The 21057-nt window shown below is 30.5% G+C and overlaps 1 protein-coding gene and 1 long non-coding RNA gene across 12 annotated transcripts in view; one reads left to right on the top strand and one right to left on the bottom strand.

The window, feature by feature from the left end:
* LOC134281784 (receptor-type tyrosine-protein phosphatase epsilon-like) overlaps nt 1–21057 on the top strand; it is a 50716-nt gene that overhangs the window by 22372 nt on the left and 7287 nt on the right. The gene's annotated exons all lie outside the window — the stretch shown is intronic.
* Nucleotides 1245–10142, bottom strand: LOC134281790 (uncharacterized). Of its 8 annotated transcripts, none has more exons than XR_009995167.1 (6): nt 7376–10142; nt 7149–7217; nt 6736–6879; nt 3404–3999; nt 3084–3220; nt 1245–2947 (listed from the first exon to the last, which is right to left on the bottom strand). It is a non-coding gene; the product is annotated as an uncharacterized LOC134281790 (long non-coding RNA). The 8 variants fall into 8 exon arrangements; XR_009995168.1 differs by having other exon boundaries at nt 7149–8334; nt 9035–10142; XR_009995163.1 differs by having other exon boundaries at nt 7149–9161; nt 9911–10142.

Below are 21057 nucleotides of genomic sequence, written 5' to 3'. Positions count from 1 at the left end.
TATTTAAACGTGTTTTAATTTTAGTTTATTTGTTTGAATGTTCCTTCGTTTGTACAGTTTGTATGCTCTATAAATATTATAGTGAGTAGTGTTAATTGATTGTATCGGCTCTAGTATTGTGGTATTTAGTTTCATTTTGATTCTAAACAGTAAAGTAACTATGTAAGTGAAGTTACTGTGTGTAAGTGTAAGTTACATGTAGAATAATGTAATTATTGTGTAAAAGCATTTAATACAAGTTCTGTAATGCAGCGCTGTGATGTTGACCCCATTATTATTCCATTTTCGTGTATGGTGGATTATGTGTGTAATAACTTGTATGTAGCTTTGAGTATTTAACTGTGTAACTTAATGTGTTTACAATTGTTGTATTTTGTAGGTCCCGTTGTACGTCGTTTTATTTATGGTGTCAGTGTATGGTGCACAGTGTACGGAGTATGGTGTGATGTAGAAACTTACCGTTGTGTGGACAGACAAGAGCAAGAATACTATGTACAATAAGTTGTCTATATAAATGTGAAAACGTTTTTGAGTTTTTCATTATTTGGAGACCACTAGGAAAAGAACCCGCAACAATCATGACAACGAGCACACGGCGGGTGTGATCGGTCGGCAGGGGATGCTCACTCCTCCATGGCACTTGATCCCACCTCTGATTTTCGGGGGTCTGTGTTTGCTCCATATCCTTCCTTATGGCATAAACAATGTAACCAAAAAGAATTACAATTTTGACAATCATGAACAATAGCTGTCATAATGATACTACCTTGTGGTCGACAAAAGTGTTAAAGTAATGATCGTTTCTCAAAAAAACTCAAATATTCAGGTTCTAAAAGAAAGAAAAAAAATAATTAAGGAGTAGAAGGGTTCACAATGAAGATAAGTTGTTTAATGGCGACATTTCTATTTAAATAATATATTTTTATTTCATAGAGTGCGATGGCAATCAATATGGAACAGCCTGTGATAAGACATGTGGTAATTGTATCGAAAGCAAGGCTTGCCATCACGTCAATGGTTCTTGCGTCAATGGTTGTGACTCAGGGTATCGGGGAAATAAATGTGACCAAGGTAACTCTGACCAGTTTTAAAATATATTTGAAAGATGCGTTCTTTTCTTTGTGATAACTTCATTTTCTCCCTTCGTTAAAAGTTGCAAAAAAAAACATAATTCAAAGTGAAAGAAAAACAGAATAATCACAATTATATATATGGCAAAAATTTTATATTAAAAAATGTTGTGTTTTTTTTTTTTTATTTATTTTTTTTTTTATTTTATTTTTTTAGTGTGTGAGCTTGGATTTTACGGGATTCATTGCAGAGATGTCTGCAGTACATTTTGTAAAGTATCACGTAACTGTCATTACGTGACTAATGTCTGTAAATTTGGCTGTAAAGCTGGAGTGACTGGGCCTGCTTGTCTATGGGGTCAGTATATCAATATTTGCTTTACATAACCGAAATCTCAGTATCAAATTTGTTTTTCCCTATTATTATTTTTTTTCAGTTGAAGACAACTACCGGGCCACATTTTATGGTATTCTGGTACCATTTTGTGTTGTTATCGTTCTGACTGGGCTGTTCCTATCTTACAGAATCAAGAAAAGGTAAGACAGTACTCAAAAAGATACTGCTTTTAAAAATCGAGATATGTAATCTGAAATGCTTTTTTCCTATTATTTTTTTGAAGGATTAAAAAATCGCAAGAAGGATATAACAAGACTTATTATCATTAGAAAGACGACGTGACCCTTCATAAAATTGACGATTTTGCAATTGAAAATATTTACGACAATCAACAACTTTAAGAACTGGATTCAGCTTTCAACTGTGTCACGAATATTTTGTTAATAGAAAGGATTTGCCTGGAATTTTTTTCGTGAAATTTTCATATTGTTTTACATTTTAAGCGGCCATTTCTAATTTTTAATAAGATTTATTACTTTTCTTTTTGTATGTATCTTTTATTCACATTAATTACTTGACTTCTATCAATAGCGAGATGTTCCTTAATAAAAAAAAAAAGCTAACAGAAACAATACCTCATGGTTTAATTTCTTCTTTGAGTAAATAATAAAGTCGAAAAATATCTATTTTGCATAAAAAGTGCTGCTAGAATCCCACTGTCCGGTCAGTAAAATAATTATAACACACATCTGCTCGAAACCTTACCCTATGTATTTTATTTTACACATATGAACCCAGAATTTTCGTTAAACCATGCTTAACTCGGGATTCAAGCAGCACTTTCCAAGTATTTTAGAAGGCGAACTTTTCATATGTTCAAATCCGAACTTCATATGAATTTCACATAATATTCCCGATATTTGCTTTTAAACTCCATTTTACGTATCTTTGTACATACTGTCGTAGCCATGTTCTCATAAATATATAAACGTGCCTAGCATATGCCTAAATTTGCAGCCCTTCACAGGCAATAGTGACGTCTCCATATCAGTAAAAAATTCTGGAAAGGAACGTTAAACATTATACAATCAATCAATCCTTTGCACAGCAAAATATTATAGACATAGTACAAGTTTAGGCGTTTTGCACATTTCCTGACTAGTAAAAATCTAAACCACACGTGTGTTATTTGTTCTAATAATTTTAGATCAATATAGATCACCAACAATGTTGTCAAATAAAAATAACATAAACCGTCTATCATACAAACAAACTAAATTTCAGTGCAGACAATTTCAAAATGTAATTTTTTTCTTTAAAATGTGAATAATAAGAAAAAAGTATTCAAGAAAATACAGTTTTGCCAGTAGAACCAAGAGGAAGCTAATTTGTTGGCGGTTGGCCCATCACTCTAAGTTCCTGATAATCCGAGTTTGAAGAATGTACGCATTATCGTATCATATTTCCTTTCTGTAGTCTTCATACTGTTTGCCTGGCCTTCTTTGTACTTATCAATCGTTTTTAACTGTTTACTTTGCCTCTATAAATGATTAGAAATACATTTATGAGTTGTTGAAAAATGCTGGAGTTGTCACAACTGTGCAAATAAGTACAATTACGAAGTTCAAATAAACAACATACAATTAATCAATCAATTCTTTTAATTAAAGATGTACCTTCATTACATGCATCTCCAAAGTTACCAGAGTCGCAACCAGACAGACAAGTGCAATTGATATGATGATATTGTGCTCCATCCCGGTAACTTCCACACGGCTTATTACAATCCTCCCGAACATATTGAAGTCACACTCTACGAATCATAATCTAAATTATTTTTTTAAATATCTCCTTCTCTCATCAAAATAAAAACATAATGATGAACGCAAACTACAACAAAGAAAGCAAATGCTTCTGATAAAATATTTAAATTTCGATTAGGATAGATTGTAAAGGTTACAGAATAGAGACAATATTTGCTGGAATAATCAATTACTTTCTCAAAGTTGAGTTCTTTTCAACTTCTTTTACCACAGCTTGCCATGCACCCGATTTCTAGTCACATCTGTTTCATTTTATATGGTTGACAATGCAGGTCCTGCAGTTCCTACCATATAGTTTTTCATGTATCTGGCCCGCTGTTTGTGACAAATTGTTTGTTCATTATAGGTTTGGAAGTAGGTTAGATTTATGATTTATCATGTTTATTGCGTAATGATGACAAAATGGTTTTGATATATTGACTTTTTTCAGTTTTCTTTCTCAATTAAGCTATTTTAATGCCTTCTCCCAAAGTAGTAGTGAATCATTATCATTTTTTGACAGGAGAGGACCAGTGGACTCATTTGTATTATGCTTAATCATCTCGATCTTTTCGCTTGTGAAAATAAAGTGACCAATATAACTTATTCAAAAAAGCCAAAACTAAGTCTTTCTGGTTAAAAAAATAATATCGTGTCGTTGTTATTCATATCATGAAAAAAAAACAGACACCACAGGTTCCAGGTAAGTCTCAACTCAAGAAAAATTATGTTCAGCTAGTAACCATGTTCGTGCCACAATGGAATCGTTCAACTTGTTCAACCAGTGTTACTGCAAAAAATGTTATGTTTAAGGTAGTCTGATCCTCATATTGTTAAATGAGCAGTTTAGTAATCAAAAATACTCATAAAAGCATCTCTGAATCCACAAAGATATGTAAATTTTTCCATTGTATTTCTTTAACGTTAAAGATTAAATTAGTCGTATTATATAGGGAAAATTGTCAAATCTCCACTATTTTTATAGGAATAACGAACTTAAATATAAGCAATGCATCTTCTAATTGCAAATTGATCAACTAATATATATTTAGGTTTAAAAAGTGATAGGTATCCAGGCATTCTAAGAAATTGACATGATAATTTTAAACTTATATGGTATTTTCTGTCCTCTATTTCCGTCATATATTCTATAATACTTAGAGTAAAATACTATTTTTATCATTGAAAGACACCACAAATCACTTTTTATTTAAAGTCATGCTTACAAGCATTGATATCTGAGACTGGATTCAAGAAAAAAAATTTTCTCTTAAGCTATATTTTCATTTTTTTTTCCCTTTTATAGGGTACAAGTGTCAACTTTTCTAAGAACTTTTCTAAGACTTTCAAGACCCTTATCAATCGTTTTTAACTGTTTACTGTGCCTCTATAAATGATTAGAAATACATTTATGAGTTGTTGAAAAATGCTGGAGTTGTCACAACTGTGCAAATAGGTACAATTACGAAGTTCAAATAAACAACATACAATTAATCAATCAATTCTTTTAATTAAAGATGTACCTTCATTACATGCATCTCCAAAGTTACCAGAGTCGCAACCAGACAGACAAGTCCAATTGATATGATGATATTGTGCTCCACCCCGGCAACTTCCACACGGCTTATTACAATCCTCCCGAACATATTGAAGTCACACTCTACGAATCATAATCTAAATTATTTTTTTAAATATCTCTTTCTCTCATCAAAATAAAAACATAATGATGAACGCAAACTACAACAAAGAAAGCAAATGCTTTTGATAAAATATTTAAATTTCGATTAGGATAGATTGTAAAGGTTTCAGAATAGAGACAATATTTGCTGGAATAATCAATTACTTTCTCAAAGTTGAGTTCTTTTCAACTTCTTTTACCACAGCTTGCCATGCACCCGATTTCTAGTCACATCTGTTTCATTTTATATGGTTGACAATGCAGGTCCTGCAGTTCCTACCATATAGTTTTTCATGTATCTGGCCCGCTGTTTGTGACAAATTGTTTGGTTCATTATAGGTATGGAAGTAGGTTAGATTTATGATTTATCATGTTTAATGCGTAATGATGACAAAATGGTTTTAATATATTGAATTCTTTCAGTTTTTTTCTCAATTAAGCTATTTCAATGCCTTCTCCCAAAGTAGTAGTGAATCATTATCATTTTTTGTCAGGAGAGGACCAGTGGACTCATTTGTATTATGCTTAATCATCTCGATCTTTTCGCTTGTGAAAATAAAGTGACCAATATAACTTATTCAAAAAAGCCAAAACTAAGTCTTTCTGGTTAAAAAAATAATATCGTGTCGTTGTTATTCATATCATGAAAAAAAACAGACATCACAGGTTCCAGGTAAGTCTCAACTCAAGAAAAATTATGTTCAGCTAGTAACCATGTTCGTGCCACAATGGAATCGTTCAACTTGTTCAGCCAGTGTTACTGCAAAAAATGTTATATTTAAGGTAGTCTGATCTTCATATTGTTAAATGAGCAGTTTAGTAATCAAAAATACTCATAAACGTATCTCTGAATCCACAAAGATATGTAAATTTTTCCATTGTATTTCTTTAACGTTAAAGATTAAATTAGTCGTATTATATAGGGAAAATTGTCAAATCTCCACTATTTTTATAGGAATAACGAACTTAAATATAAGCAATGCATCTTCTAATTGCAAATTGATCAACTAATATATATTTAGGTTTAAAAAGTGATAGGTATCCAGGCATTCTAAGAAATTGACATGATAATTTTAAACTTATATGGTATTTTCTGACCTCTATTTCCGTCATATATTCTATAATACTTAGAGTAAAATACTTTTTCTATCATTGAAAGACACCACAAATCACTTTTTATTTAAAGTCATGCTTACAAGCATTGATATCTGAGACTGGATTCAAGAATTTTTTTTTTCTCTTAAACTATATTTTCATTTTTTTTCCCCTTTTATAGGGTACAAATGTCAACTTTTCTAAAACTTTTCTAAGACTTTCAAAACCCTTTAATCTTATGAAGATGACTAAAATGAAAATTGTTGCAAGAAAACATTTCATTTTCAAGCTTCATTTTGATGCATTTCAAATTTAATATTAAGTTTGGGAGTTATCCTTCCTGGCAGAAGATCGGATATCCTTAAGAATATATCACAGTATATTGCTAACAACAACGATCAATGACATTTATGATAGAAAAATGATAATCTTCGTTCTACAAAGTTTACCAACGGAGATCGATACAAATATTTGCCTAACAGCTCAAGATCGAACGTATTTTAAAGAAGCTTTTTTCAGAGTTTTTCTTTACAAAAAAGATGGTTTCTTATAGTGGTCAAACGCTAGCCTAAGGGTCTTTATATGAACTGATTGGAATCCAAACAATACAAAAAAGCTTCAACATTAGGTTTTGTTTTATTTTTTAAAGTAAATTAAAGCCGTCAATTTTCAAGAGGTTACATTTAATTTATGTTTATATTGTGTAACTTTTTTTGTTAAAAACATTACTTCATAAATGTACAATGGAGTTACCTGTGCATGTCTTTAAATATAACTCATGTTTAGGTGTTGACCCTTTTTATACACTGAATCATAGTCTCTCCATAATGATTAGTCAACTCATAAATCGATAGCAATATTTCTTGGTTAAACATTCTCGAAACTTCAGCTATCTGTCTAAAAATGACAAAAATGTTTTGCTAGTGACATATTAAAAAATGCTCTGTTCAATTCAGATATATTTTACAGGCTACCTATACATAAGATAAACTGGCAGTTATGACAAAAGAACTTATTACAGGTTTATTTATAATAGGTGAAAGTTCATTTTCATTCTTAGAAATAAACTTATGTAATTTTCCATAATTTGCTTTTTGATACATGTACAATAAAGAAGCATTGACAATGAAATAAATAATTTTTCACAAAATAATTAAGAAACGAACCTGACTAAAGAAGGGAATGTCAACTTCATTTCTCTAGCATACAGAGACCAGATGCTGACTTTTAGAGCTCTACAAGATATGTACACTGGAGGAGTCAGTCTTGGAACTCCGAAACAGTGAATAAATTAAAGACATTCCAAGAATACCTCCTTAAAAATGAAATATTTTTTGGAGCCTGTATTGATGACAATTCACAAAAAACTAAAAAAAAAAATGTATAAGCATACTTGAATACTCTTTTATGAAATTGCAGTGTTAGTTAAGTCAAGTCACTGGTAGAATTGGAAACCAATAGTTCTAATAAAAGGACAAGAAAGGAAGATTAACTTTAAATGCTGACATTTTTCAACTACACAACCGTTTCTTTTTTTTCTATCATTTTATTAAATTTGTAAATTACTCAATTTTCTTTACAAAGTTTAAAAATTTTGTTATTTTTTCTAAAATATTTCTTTTTATGAACAACACATATTATTTCTACAAAATGCAGTTTAATGCAATGAATAACTAGAGGTACTGTGAGCAATGAGCTCACTAAATGATACCACCCGCCTCCCATAATGTCGATGTGTTGCTATATATTGTTTTACGGTAATGTGTAAAGAGGAATAACTCGTCCAATCAAATGTTATCCAGAAGCTTCTATTATGTGACGTCATAGGTAAACAAAAAATGGCAATGTCCATGTTTTGCTCTGGGAAAGGTAAAATACGTGTCGAATAAAGAAGTAAAATAGGAGATGCACAATGGCAATATGTAATAAAGATTCTGTGAAAGTTTCATTAAATTTCACTCAGTAGTATAAAAGGAGTTGCGGATAAGAGAAAAAGCGTAACAGACGAACGGACCGACATAAAGACGGACGGAATCCGGATCACTATATACCCTCCCGCCTTTCAGGCGGGGGTATAATGAATATCTGTTGTTCGTAGTGTGTCAGGCTACATAAATTTTTAAAAAAATATTATTCTTATAAGGTAATGAAAGTATATATATTGAAAAATGAATTTGTATGATCGCTTAGATATGCTCCAAAATATATTTATTTAAATATGTCCCAGTAAAAATATTTCCTTGTCTCTACCTGCAAGTTGCAGTGTGTACACATATATTCATTAATTTTGAATATCACTTACATGGATTGATTAAAGTTTGATGTTTGAATGTTCGTCATTTTCCTTGGTTTCTAAAAAAAACCCTCTCGTACATGTAATATATGAAGGTGATCTTCTTTCTTCTTATTGAAAATTCCTTCTTTATCTGGCCAAATGTTCCATTAACTCTCTCTCAACAACAATGCAGGAATTCTTTATTGCAGTTTTTTCGCGCCAGCCGTGTAATAGTTTAAATAAATTTGGCTTTTCAATGTCGACGCATATAATATGTCATAAACAAACAACTTTCATATAAAGAGCTTCTTCTTTAAAAAAACTTGATTAACATTTTCCGGCTAGGCTATATCTTTTTTCTTGATGTCTTTCTTTAAACGATCGTTTATGCTTCGGTCATTAGGACTGCATTGAACCGAAAACTTTTTCTCAATATTTACAGCATGTGCAATACAGTCTTTAGAAGGTAATGTACATGTATGCACATTTCACAAAAGTTTCTTGACTTTTAAGGTTTTACATTTTATTTCGAGGCATTCTTTGTGTTATTTTTCAACACAAAAAGTCGGAAAGCTTTACAAAACGCTGAATGAAATTTGTTATTATTCGATAATTCAGATAATATCGATTGTATCGATAATTCAGGTATTAACTATAATTATTTATATTTTATAATTATCTTGTATATAAGTATAACTGAAATCTATTGAAATCTATAGCATTTCATCATAAAATTAAAGACAAGAAAAACAGAAAACAAAGCAAAAAAAAAATTACTTTCAAAACAACTATTCCCTTGCCATCCACTTTTACAACCACCGTTACAAGAGCCAGTCACGTGATCACATACTCCAGTATCTTACAATATGCACTACAGTTCTGCTCACAACCCAAGCCAAACTTTCTAATGTCACATTCCGTAAAGTTAAAAAAAAAAAAGAATTATAAAATTCTCTAATATTTTTTCTGTTATATTTAATTGCCATGAGTATTTTTCATACAGAGCACCTGTGAATAAATCGTTGTTTTTTCTTTTACTATTAAACTTATTATAATGACTTAAAAGTTACATTGCTAACATTGTTTTATTTTTAGATTAACACGAAGAGGAGATTTAATGTTCATTTCTGATTGAGAATTTCCGAGAATCTTGTGACATCTAATTATCAACTGACAATCACACAAGTACATGCACAAAAGTTCTATTCAACCAATCGAAATGTTTGGAAAATTTAGGGTTTGGGGTTATATTAAAGTGAAAATATTGGCATTGTATTTTAATTCTATATGATATTCTAATAAGAATTTTTATTTCGACAAATACTGAGTGACTTGATAACTACAAAGGCAAAGTAAGCTGTAGAAGAAAATGAAACTAGCAATTTCAGAATTTTTATTAAATTAAAGCATGGACATTATATATTTTATATGATTTTGGACGAAAATATATTCTAGAAAATCTCACAGTGTAATCGAAACCTATTTTCAACAAATCCATGGATGTTTAATCCAAACACTACCCTAAGTTTCGGTATTAAATAAAAAAAAATGTAAATAAACATTGCTAAAATGACTGGTGTAAAAGTGTATTAGTTAGTTGTAATCAACAAAAGATTAATTTAAATCAGTATTTTAAACCAAAAGTAATATTACCTTCCCGACAATCCAAACCTTGCCACCCACTTTTACAACCACCTTTACAAGAACCAATCACGTGGTCACACGCTCCAGAGACTTTACAATGTGTGCTACATTCTTGTTTACAATCAAAACCATAGAACCCTTCGTCACATTCTGTAAAATTATTTTGTTTCATTAAAGGTATTTCGATAGTTCGTTCTAAACATTTTTTTTTCTTTACAAGGTACAAGTGAAACATATATATATATATATATATATATATATATATATATATATATATATATATAGATATATATATATATATATATATATATATATATATATATATATATATATATATATATATATATATATATATATATATATATAATTTATATATATATATATATATATATATATATATATATATATATATATATATATATATATATCCTGAATTACAATTTGTTTTGAAATTCTGCTACAGATTGCTCACGAGGAACTTATGGCAAGAACTGTGAAGATAAATGCAGTATTAATTGCGGTATACCCGAAACATGTAACTGGAAAAATGGAAGTTGTGTTGCAGGATGTAAGCCTGGTTGGGAGCTTCCACAATGCACTATAGGTATAGTTATTGTTTTCTTTAAAAAGGTGATTGTTATATCTTCAAATCAATATAACACAATTGGTGATATATAAATTGTGGGGTTAAAAATGTTTAAAGATAACCCTAACAAAATTACTTTAACTTTATCTAATTCAATTGAAAAGAAATGTTCAAAGTACGTTAAAGCAATATCAGCTGCAACTGAAATGTCGGAAATTTTTGATGAAAAATTGTGATTAATTAATTTGATAATAGAAAATAAGAACATTTATCAACTCTTGTCGTTCAGATTTGCGATGGAAGACCTTTTTATATGCTTATATTGAAGCAAAATCACGTTATTGTCGTCCTGTACTAAACTGATTTCTCATATAAAACTGTACATTCCATTGCACAGAATTTTTTTTTTTGGAAAGAAAATCAATACTTTTTTTTAGTCTAACTCATCATAAAGGTTTAAATTACATATAAAGCAATCGTAACAGCACATTTTAACAAAATAATTTTCTGAAAAATGCAGCTCATATTGCTTTAACTGGAAATGTTTTCATTTTAAGAAAAAAAAATTATCAATTCCTTATAAAACCGAATTAAATAAAATGTAATCAGAAAAAAATCTAAATACTAGTCCAAGATCTAAAGGTAAAATAGGTAACGAAATTTAGTTCCCCTTTATTGATTTTGAGAGAATTCTAATTTGAAAATGTTTACCTAACTTTTTTTCTCTAATTGCTTGCAAATATTAAGCTGATGTTTTCTTAATGATCATAAAATTATGCAATTTGTTCTCTTTTTTCAAATTAGTTTGTACCAAAAATAAGTATGGAATCAACTGTAGTCAACCTTGTGGAAATTGTCGAGGTTCTAAATGTAACCACGTCAATGGAAGCTGTCCGAATGGATGCGCAAAGGGATTCAAAGAAATAAACTGCAATCAGGGTTTGAATTTTTCTGACGCTAATTGATGAATAAATTATTATTTTGGAAAATAGTTTTTCCCTCCAAAGTACTATCATTATCCTCTTAAGGGGTTTTTTTTGTATCTGCTGTTTGACACATTTAAAACAAGTGAAAGAGTCGTTTAAGGACAAATCTTGAGGTAGAAAACAAAAATGTACATCTTCAAACATTTGAATTCAAGCTGCAAAATGGAGGCATACCTACGCAGTTTCACTTGGTCTTTCGAATATTCCTAAATTTAGAGATTCTCTCTATTTTTCTTTCATACATGTATTTGATATGCAGGAGAAACTAGCGACTCTCGGGGAATCACTCACATGAGTAAAGATATCGATGTGCAAATTATATTTGCTTTAGATTATTAATTTTGTCTGCCATGTTTCGCTCAAAAATTATTCAGTATCCTCCGCATACATTAAATATGATATGAAATGGAGCACCGTATGCAGAACTGTCGGATATAACTGCAGATCATGCAAAGTTTAAAAATCGACAATCGCACACAATGTAATAAAATATAACAACTCTGGAGCTCATCGATAGTTTTTTTTTGGGATGTATTGAATCTATGAAGATCAGTATTCAAGAATCTTTTAAACTCTATGTATTTATATTGATTTTTAGGTTGTAGTTTTGATACTTTTGGGTTTGATTGCAAGGAAAATTGTAGCACAAGCTGTGTTAACAAGACATGTGACTCTGTCAGTGGATTTTGTCCTATGGTTAAGGTAATATTTATTTTAATTGTTCCTTAATTTATCTTCTCTCAGTGGATTATTTTTGTGAAACATAAACTCGAGGTATTATTTCAAAATCTAAATTTGAGATATCAAATTAAGAGTAATCAAAACTTTTATAAGCAGTTTATGGTTAGCATTTGATAATTGTGTTTATTTTTCCAAGAAGGGAATCGTATTTAAAACATGTCGATGCCGACAATTAAAATGTAAACGTTCTAAATTCACCAGGTCAAACGAACATAATTTATTTATAAATAAAATTCAAAAGCACTTATTATAGGAAGATTTTAGCGTCAAAAAACTGTTGATAAACGTTATTTGAATATCTTAATATATATAATATATGTCATCTTGCAGATAAGCTCAACAACGGTTATAAGTAGTATATTTGGTTCAGTCATTGGAGGAATCTCTGGACTCGTCATTGCCTGTATTCTTATAGTGGTTCTCATTCTGGTCTTAAGAAGGTACTTTTTAATCCAATTTAAAATCATTTTGATACCTCTCTACTCAGTCGCCCTGCGTGCCGAGTACAGGACAACATTTGCAGCACCGTCAAGAGGTGGCACCTCCATATGAGTAAAAAAGGGACATTAAATACGTGTAATATACATTGAATCAAATCAAGCCTATGTTTTTCTTCTGTTATCTTCTATCGTTGAATGTATAAGATATCCTTCGTATGGTGGCATGTATCTGCCCCCTAAATGCAGGATAAATTATGTTAACATGCATGAAAATTATGTCAAAATGCAAGATAATCATGTCTACATGCAAGATAATTATATTCACATGCAAGTTTCAAATTCTTGTATGAAAATTTGTTTAAATATTGTTAAATCACTTATTTAAAACCGTATCTAACATCGTAGATGCAAGGTGTAACATAATTTTAACAAGATGTGATTTACTATGCTAAAATGCAAGCTAATTCTGTAGAAATGCAAGATATTTATGTTTACATACGAGTGAATTATTAAGACATGCAACTTATTTATGTGAATTAACCTGCAAGATACTTATGTGAAAATGCGAGATAACTATGTAAACATGCAATATATTAATTCAAAATGCTACTTATTTATGTCAACATGCGAGTTATATTTTTACATACAAGAGAGTTATGTCAACACAAAAGATAATAAATCACATATCAGCTTATATACCTTTCTTGTTGACATAATTATCGTGCATGTTGACAAATAAGTCCCATGTGGACATCATTATTTTGCCTGAGTACATATATAAGTCACATGTTGACATAATTATCTTGTATGCAGATATCAATAATTCGCATGTTGACATTAACATCTTGCATGTTGACATAAACATCTTGCATGTTGTCATTAATATGTTGCATGTCTAAATAATTATCTTGCATTTTGCCATAGATATATTGATGTTTACATAATCATCTGCCGTGTTGACATAATTTATCTTGCATGTAGGGCACAGAAATATGCCACCATATTATTCGTTCTTATTTTCTATGTTCTTTCAAAAATCAGCAGTAGTGAACAAATAAAAAAGTAATACATGTATAGTGATATGATGTTTGTAGAAAAGAACTAAGCTTTTGTTTATTTTATTATGAAAAACATTTTATGTTCCAGGCGCAGCCTACAGGATGATAGAATAGGAACAAATCAAGGACCTAATAACTGTAGGTTTCTGGATTCCTTCTTTGTATATATTTAGTACAAATTTGAAACGTTTGAATAGCTTACTAATCTATTTCAGCCATTAAAGGAACTAGTGAAAGAGATTACTCAACTGATTCAAAACCTCATCCTTCAAATGAATATAAAGGAAGCAAACAAAGAGGTAGCGGGAAAGGGATCAATTTCAAGCACAAGAGCAAGGGTAATGAGGCAGATGTGGATGAAGATGAACTGATTCACTCGGAGAACCCTTATGGAGACTTTTATGCAAATGAAACAACAATTCGAGACATACCTCTTAATCAACTGGAATCGGTAATAGCGGAGAAAAGAAAGGATAAAGATGACGGGTTTCAGAGAGAATATGCTGTAAATATATTTTATTATATTTGTACATGATTTGTAATGATAAACCTTATAAGGATATAAAAAATAATAAATTTTATTTGTAATTGCACTGATCATAGTCCATTTTAACCGTTACTGGCAATGTGTATATAGATTTAGAAGTCGTTTATGGAATGTATCATTATTTTTCATTGCATTGCAGACATTGCCATATGGGGAATTACACAAGTGTGACGATGGAAAGAGAGAAGATAATATGGTTAAAAATAGATATAAAACTACTTTCCCCTGTAAGTGCTTAGAAATGTGTTAAGGACCACATTAGGAAGCAACCACATTTTTGGTTACATTTACGCTCGTATGTTTGTCTTTAGTAAGGAGTTGTTCAACATATTTAGTAGAATGTTTTAATATTAGGGTACTCCGATCCTCAGCCAGGTAGAATGACTCATTAATTTATAATTGAATTCAAAAAGTATTCTTTATTATTATTGCCTGACGTCACGGCGTCAGGCAGTATAAGGATTGATATTTCCAAGATCCGAAAATGTGCGACCATATCTAAAGAGCCAGATTTTGTGCAAGCTGATTTACATTGGAATTCTTTACCTGCAATTTAAAAGAAACAGTTTTCAGAAAAAAGAAAGATATTACTGATGCGAAATACTGCAGTGTTTACTTCCTTTAATCTTTTTGCATGGAACAGATTATTCAATATGATCTGCCGTTTCAACATGTCCGTGTATCTTTTTTTCTGCATTTCTATACTACTGGATCAGTCCATTTATATTCTACGAAAGGGGTGAATCGCTCTTTTCGCGCCAAATGTCACTAGAAAGCTATCTTCGCGCCTTTTCCTTGGATTGTTCTATTGTATGAATGGGTGTGCTAACTTCTATGGAATTAAATAAAGTTTGTCCTTTTGACTTCCTTCTAATGCTTCAGAAATTCTATCTACAAGTTTTATACCATTCTTTAAAACAACATATCGTATACATCAGTATACATGGTACATGGACATGTAAGTTACATAAAAGACATATAATAGATCATGCATCTGGAGACGATGTTGTTTATTATATTATTGGACTCGTCCATTTATGGAATAAACCAACCGCGGGATCGGTAAACAAATTAGAAACATCATTTCTTCAGTGTTACATGATGTAACACTGAAGAAATGATGTTTCTAATTTGTTTACCGATCCCGCGGTTGGTTTATTCCATAAATGGACGAGTCCAATAATATAATAAACAACATCGTCTCCAGGTGTATGATCTATTATATGTCTTTGTTCAGATGCACACGATAAATAAGAAAGTAGTGAATAATCTTGGATATTTCTCTCTACAAAGCCTAACTATTGAATTTACTTATTTCATTCTCAATATATCTTGTATTATATGATAGTGTCATATCCCCCTCCCCTTTTAAGAAAAAAATAATGAACACACATTACTACTGTTTACTTCAGAGGAGAAAATACACTGCAACAAAATGTGTTTTTAATTATATCCATCTTTTAAAATGTTCACAATGCGTGATTTGATAACAGATTTTATAATAGGTGTTACAATGTAGCTTGAAATCAATTTAGATCCAAGGGCAGATCACTCCACTTGCAGACACCCCCCCCCCATTCAACTACAAAGTTCTTTAGTATGCAGTGTAGAGATGATTCTTCTACAAGTTCAGTAAAATCAAGATTTCAATTACATAAGGTTCTCAAAATATAAAGTTAGGATATTCTTTAAACCCACAAAGTATTGCTCAATAGGGTTATCAATCTTCATGCAGATAAATTGATTGATTTAGTCAGGCAAGCTTTTTAAAAAGCTGTTACTTGTTATTATTATGTTTATTCAGGCAAAGAGTCAAATTCATTACAAATCATAACACAAATTACATTCCAAAATTAATTAGGGATCGCTTAAAAGTTCTAGCACATACATGTAGCTATCACATTAAAACAATATCACTCCAGGTATTATCACAGTTATCATTATCACAGGATTATACAGATCTCAGAACCAGATCTTATCACATACAACACAAATAAACATATTTTTAATCAATCTTTGCCTAGGATAACCCATGAAAGCAATATATAAAACATGCTTATTTCCAATGGGGTCCTAAGATGGTACAAGTTGATTATAATTTAATTGACTAAGACAGCATAGACAAAAATAAAAAATAAAATTGAGGATTACATAATTTTCCTAGCCTGAATAAAATAATTTGACATATATATACATGATCACAGTTTCAGGTTAATACAAATTATTTTAAAAAGTTTCATTCCCTTGTAAAAATATTATATATAAATACTTTCTTCCATCCTTCGAGCTTCTTGTGTAAGATGCAACTTGACAGCAGATTTAAAACTAGCTCTATTGGCTATAGTTTTTACTTCCAATGGAAGAGAATTCCAGTTTAAAATGGCTTGATAATAAAAATTTGAATCATTGTATGCTCCAACCCTGGGTACATGATAATTAAAATTGGACGCTCCCCTAGTAGCATTATTATTCCTATTAAAATTCTCATTTAGATAATTTGGTGCTAGACTATGATTGATGTTAAAAACATGATTTAGTCTTAACTGTTTTACACGATCAGATACACGTAGTGTATTTATTGAATCTAAAATATCGCAATTGATCCTGGCTCTAGGATTCAGATTTAAAATAAATCTTACTGTTTTGTTTTGAAGAACTTGTAACTTATTTTTCAAAGATTTGGACAGGCTTTCGTACCATGCTGATGAACAGTAATCAAAATAACACTGAATTAGTGCAGATGCTAATGTTAATCTGGATCTTTTATTTAACCATTTTCCATTCCTGTATAAGAACTTCAGTCTAGAATTGACCTTGGCCACGATCTCATCTACTATTAAGTTACATTTTAAAAATTTATCAATTGTGATTCCTAGATACTTAACAGAGTCACTGGATTTGATAATATGATCGTGACATTTAACCTCAAATTGACCTTCATTTTTTAATTTGCGACTTGGGCCAAAAAGGATAGACTCTGTTTTTCCAAGATGGAGAGATAACTTATTATCTATTAACCACTCGGAACACTTCTCTAGCACCTTCCCAAGTTTGTTAGAGATAACATTAGGGTCTCTATGTGAGTATAAAATAGCGCTATCATCAGCATAAAGAATGAGTTTACAATCTGTATCTATACTGATGGACATATCATTAACATAGCATAAAAACAATAAAGGGCCTAAAATGCTCCCTTGGGGAACCCCACAAGTAATTTTCTTTGACTTAGATACAACACCTCTGCAACCCACCACCTGAGACCTGTCAGTCAGATATGACTTAAACCATTGATTATCAATTCCCATAATGTCTAATTTATTACATAATATTTCATGGTCCACTGTATCAAACGCTTTTTGTAGGTCTAACATTATCATTCCTGTGAATAATCCCTTAGAGTTATTGTCCCTAATATGGTCCAACAAATGTATAAGCCATGTATCAGTAGAATATTTACTCCGAAACCCAGATTGAAACTCATACAACATGTTATTGTTATGTAAAAATTCCTTAAGTTGACAACAGACACTTTTCTCTAAAATCTTTGATACTACACAAATGATATTCAAATGAAGATTAAAAATTAAATCTTTTCATGCAACAATTTTTGTTTTATGCCTCTCAATGTTCCTAGAAATGTTTTATAAGAAGTCGAAATTTTTACCCAGAATTTTATACTAAGATTACATATTTCAAGAAGTTGAGGTTCTTTTAATATAATCCAAAATGCCAATTCTTATTATCATGATACGAAATTAAATATGATTTATGGAGTGTTTTAACGAAAGGAAATCTTTATACACTATGCATTGTAAATTGATCGAAGAATAAATGAAGGAAACGAAAGTACCTTTTATTTACAGAAAATAACAATTTCTTCAAAAGCCTGGATACCTATGAATTTTATTTTTAAAATGTGTTTTTGATCAAATTTGAATTGAAAAATTATTAGTTGATGTTCTAATTTGCATTTGCTGAAAATTTATTTGAGAATTACATATTTTCCCAATGTAATATGATTAACTTTAAAAATGAAGATTAAAGAATTATCGTGGGTAAAAACTTTGAGAATTCAGGGACGTCTGTTATTAGCATTTTCAATTAGTCAATGCCTGAGATTCAGATTCAGAATATGAGGATTGCAGTACCTCAAAGTCCAAAATTAGAAATATGTAAAACTTTTCAATACAGTAAATTTCTTATTTACTGATCTTGTTTGATTGTCATATGGATCTGGTCTGTTGTAAAAAATAAAAATCAAATTCATCAGCTTTAAACTATGTGGTGTAACTCTGTGGGAACGGGTTTTCTTTTTCTATTTTTTTTCTTTATTTATTATTATTATTATTTTTCTGAAAAAAAACAAGGTTCACTTATTGCCTTATTTGGCCCTATGAATTTCTGAAAAAAACTGAAACTGCTAAGTTTTAATGCAGTAAATATCATTAAGATCTTTGGCGATTGCGAATCTATCGAAAATGACGTACTTTTCTGGCTAGTCAAACCATTACGATGTAAGGATATGCTTCAGTTTCCTCATATTCTGAAAAAGTCCATAAATAGCAAATATATAAAACTATATTTTTGATACTTAATATGGAGCACAACCTCTGATCTATATATATGCTTTTATTTGAACATCAACTGTTCATCAATCAAAAGAGTATATCTACTGGGCCATTTTATGCAAAAGGTGAGCCCTGCTCTTTGATCTTTAATTCAGTCTTCAAACCAACATATTATGTGAAGTCAAGGGATTTTGAAGTTTGATTTTTTTTGGTGTATATAAACAATTTAAGATTACTGATTTTATTTTCATTTTTTCATTGAGACGACCATTCTAGAGTAAAATTGAGAACAAATTCAGGATCCGACTACATCAATGCAAACTATATTGAGGTAAACATAATCTTCATGTTCTTAATATTTGAATAGTGAAGTAAAAACGGTGATTATTTTAATTGTACAATATATTTTCCTTCATTGAATGTTGTCTTTTCTATTATCCTTTGTTTCCATTTTATTTCAATTTCATTTGTTAAGCAAATAGCATATCAATGAGTAATAGTAACAAACCTGTATATATAAAATGTGATCAGTTTTTCTTCGTATTAAACAGGGTGCAGAGTGGGAGAGAGAGTATATCGCAGCACAAGGTAAGAGTACATGTGCTTTAAACCTGTAACTTATTAACAGTAATTAGTAATTAGGCCTTTTCTTCTTTTTCAAAACATAAAAAAAACGTGTATACTGAGAATAAGGACAATATGCAGGTCAGCATAAATTAACTTCATATAAAACCATTAAGGTACACCGGTTTGAAATTTTACTACCTCATTTAACAAGTATATTTGATTGAAATTCTTTCAATAATTATTATTCTATATGATTCTTTTGTAGGTCCTAAGCAAAATACACTTGGGGATTTTTGGACGATGATTTTGCAAGAAAATGTGTTCTCCATTGTAATGGTGACGAATTTGAAAGAAGGAACTAAAGTGTGTGTTTTGTGGCGAAATTTGCGTCTTTCATAAATATATAATTCTACAGAATATTTGGGTTCTTCACGAAATTCAATGTTATATAATCATATTAATGAGATCATAATTGGGTCTGTCCAATCAAGTTTACGAAATAGCGTGTTATATTGTATTTTTAAAAGGTGAAATGCAATCAGTATTGGCCAGACGCAAATAAAAGCCTTAATTTTGGTGCTGTTTCGGTAAAATTGATAGAAGAAAAACAGTACGCGTTTTACATCGTGCGACGGATGACTGCTATGCACAATGAAGTAAGTTTATTAAGAAAAAAATGAGTACAGGGTGCATAAAACATGAAACTACTTCCTTTTCTTAATTTGTCAAATGCAATTTTAAAGGTTCTACCAACTATTGTGATTTTTTCCAATTCTATTATGATAAAAGATTTTATCTCATCCTTTACTTAAGTCGAAGGAATCAAGAACGGTGACACAGTACCATTAAACGGCGTGGCCAGACCACGGGACTCCGGATCCTCTCTGTCTTATTGTTTTTCTTGATCACGTGACAAGAACAGGAACCAATCAGAAAAACTCCCCAACAATTGTTCACTGCAGGTACATTTCGGCAATCAAATTTTACATTTAATAGTGGATAGATGCTTCTGACATAAAAAAAAAAACACGGGTGGATTAAGAAATAAATATTTTTTTCAAAATTAAATGAGCGAATATTACTTGATTATTATACTTCTAATATTATTCTAGCGCAGGGATAGGAAGGACGGGGACATATATAGCGTTGGATGCTTTGAAGCGAATAGGACAGAAAAGAAAGAAAGTGAACGTAGCAGAATATGTCAAGAAGATGAGAGAAAACAGGATGAATATGGTCCAAACCTACGTATGATTTATTTTCAAACAAACAATGCAAATTGACTTCCTGATATTGCTTCTTTGTTTGTTTTGTTTTTCTTCTTTGTTCATGTAAACAATATTTTATTTTCCTACGTTTTTATTTCTTTTAATGTATTTATACTGATTCATCGATTAGGTAAAAAATAGTTTGCTGATGATCAATTTGTTATTAAGCCTCATGGGTTTCTTTAAACGCGGGTATGTTAAGGAAGCATATAAGTCATTTCTCGGAAAATTTAGACTTTTTAAAGAAAATTTAGTTTGATAAAGTACCAAAACCGCTGATAAATGTCGATTGTTATTAACTACTGAATACATATAAAAGAGTGTCTAAAACAAAGACGTGCACCACTGCTACAGGATCACGTGACTTCTATATATAGCGAAATTTTCCTTAATAA

Source organism: Saccostrea cucullata, unplaced genomic scaffold (assembly GCF_032062105.1).
Source record: "Saccostrea cucullata isolate Sc308-1 unplaced genomic scaffold, CSIRO_AGI_Scuc_v1 ctg774, whole genome shotgun sequence".
Lineage (NCBI taxonomy): Eukaryota > Metazoa > Mollusca > Bivalvia > Ostreida > Ostreidae > Saccostrea > Saccostrea cuccullata.
The sequence above is the reverse complement of the archived record's forward strand: the minus strand, read 5'-3'. Positions and strand labels throughout refer to the sequence as shown.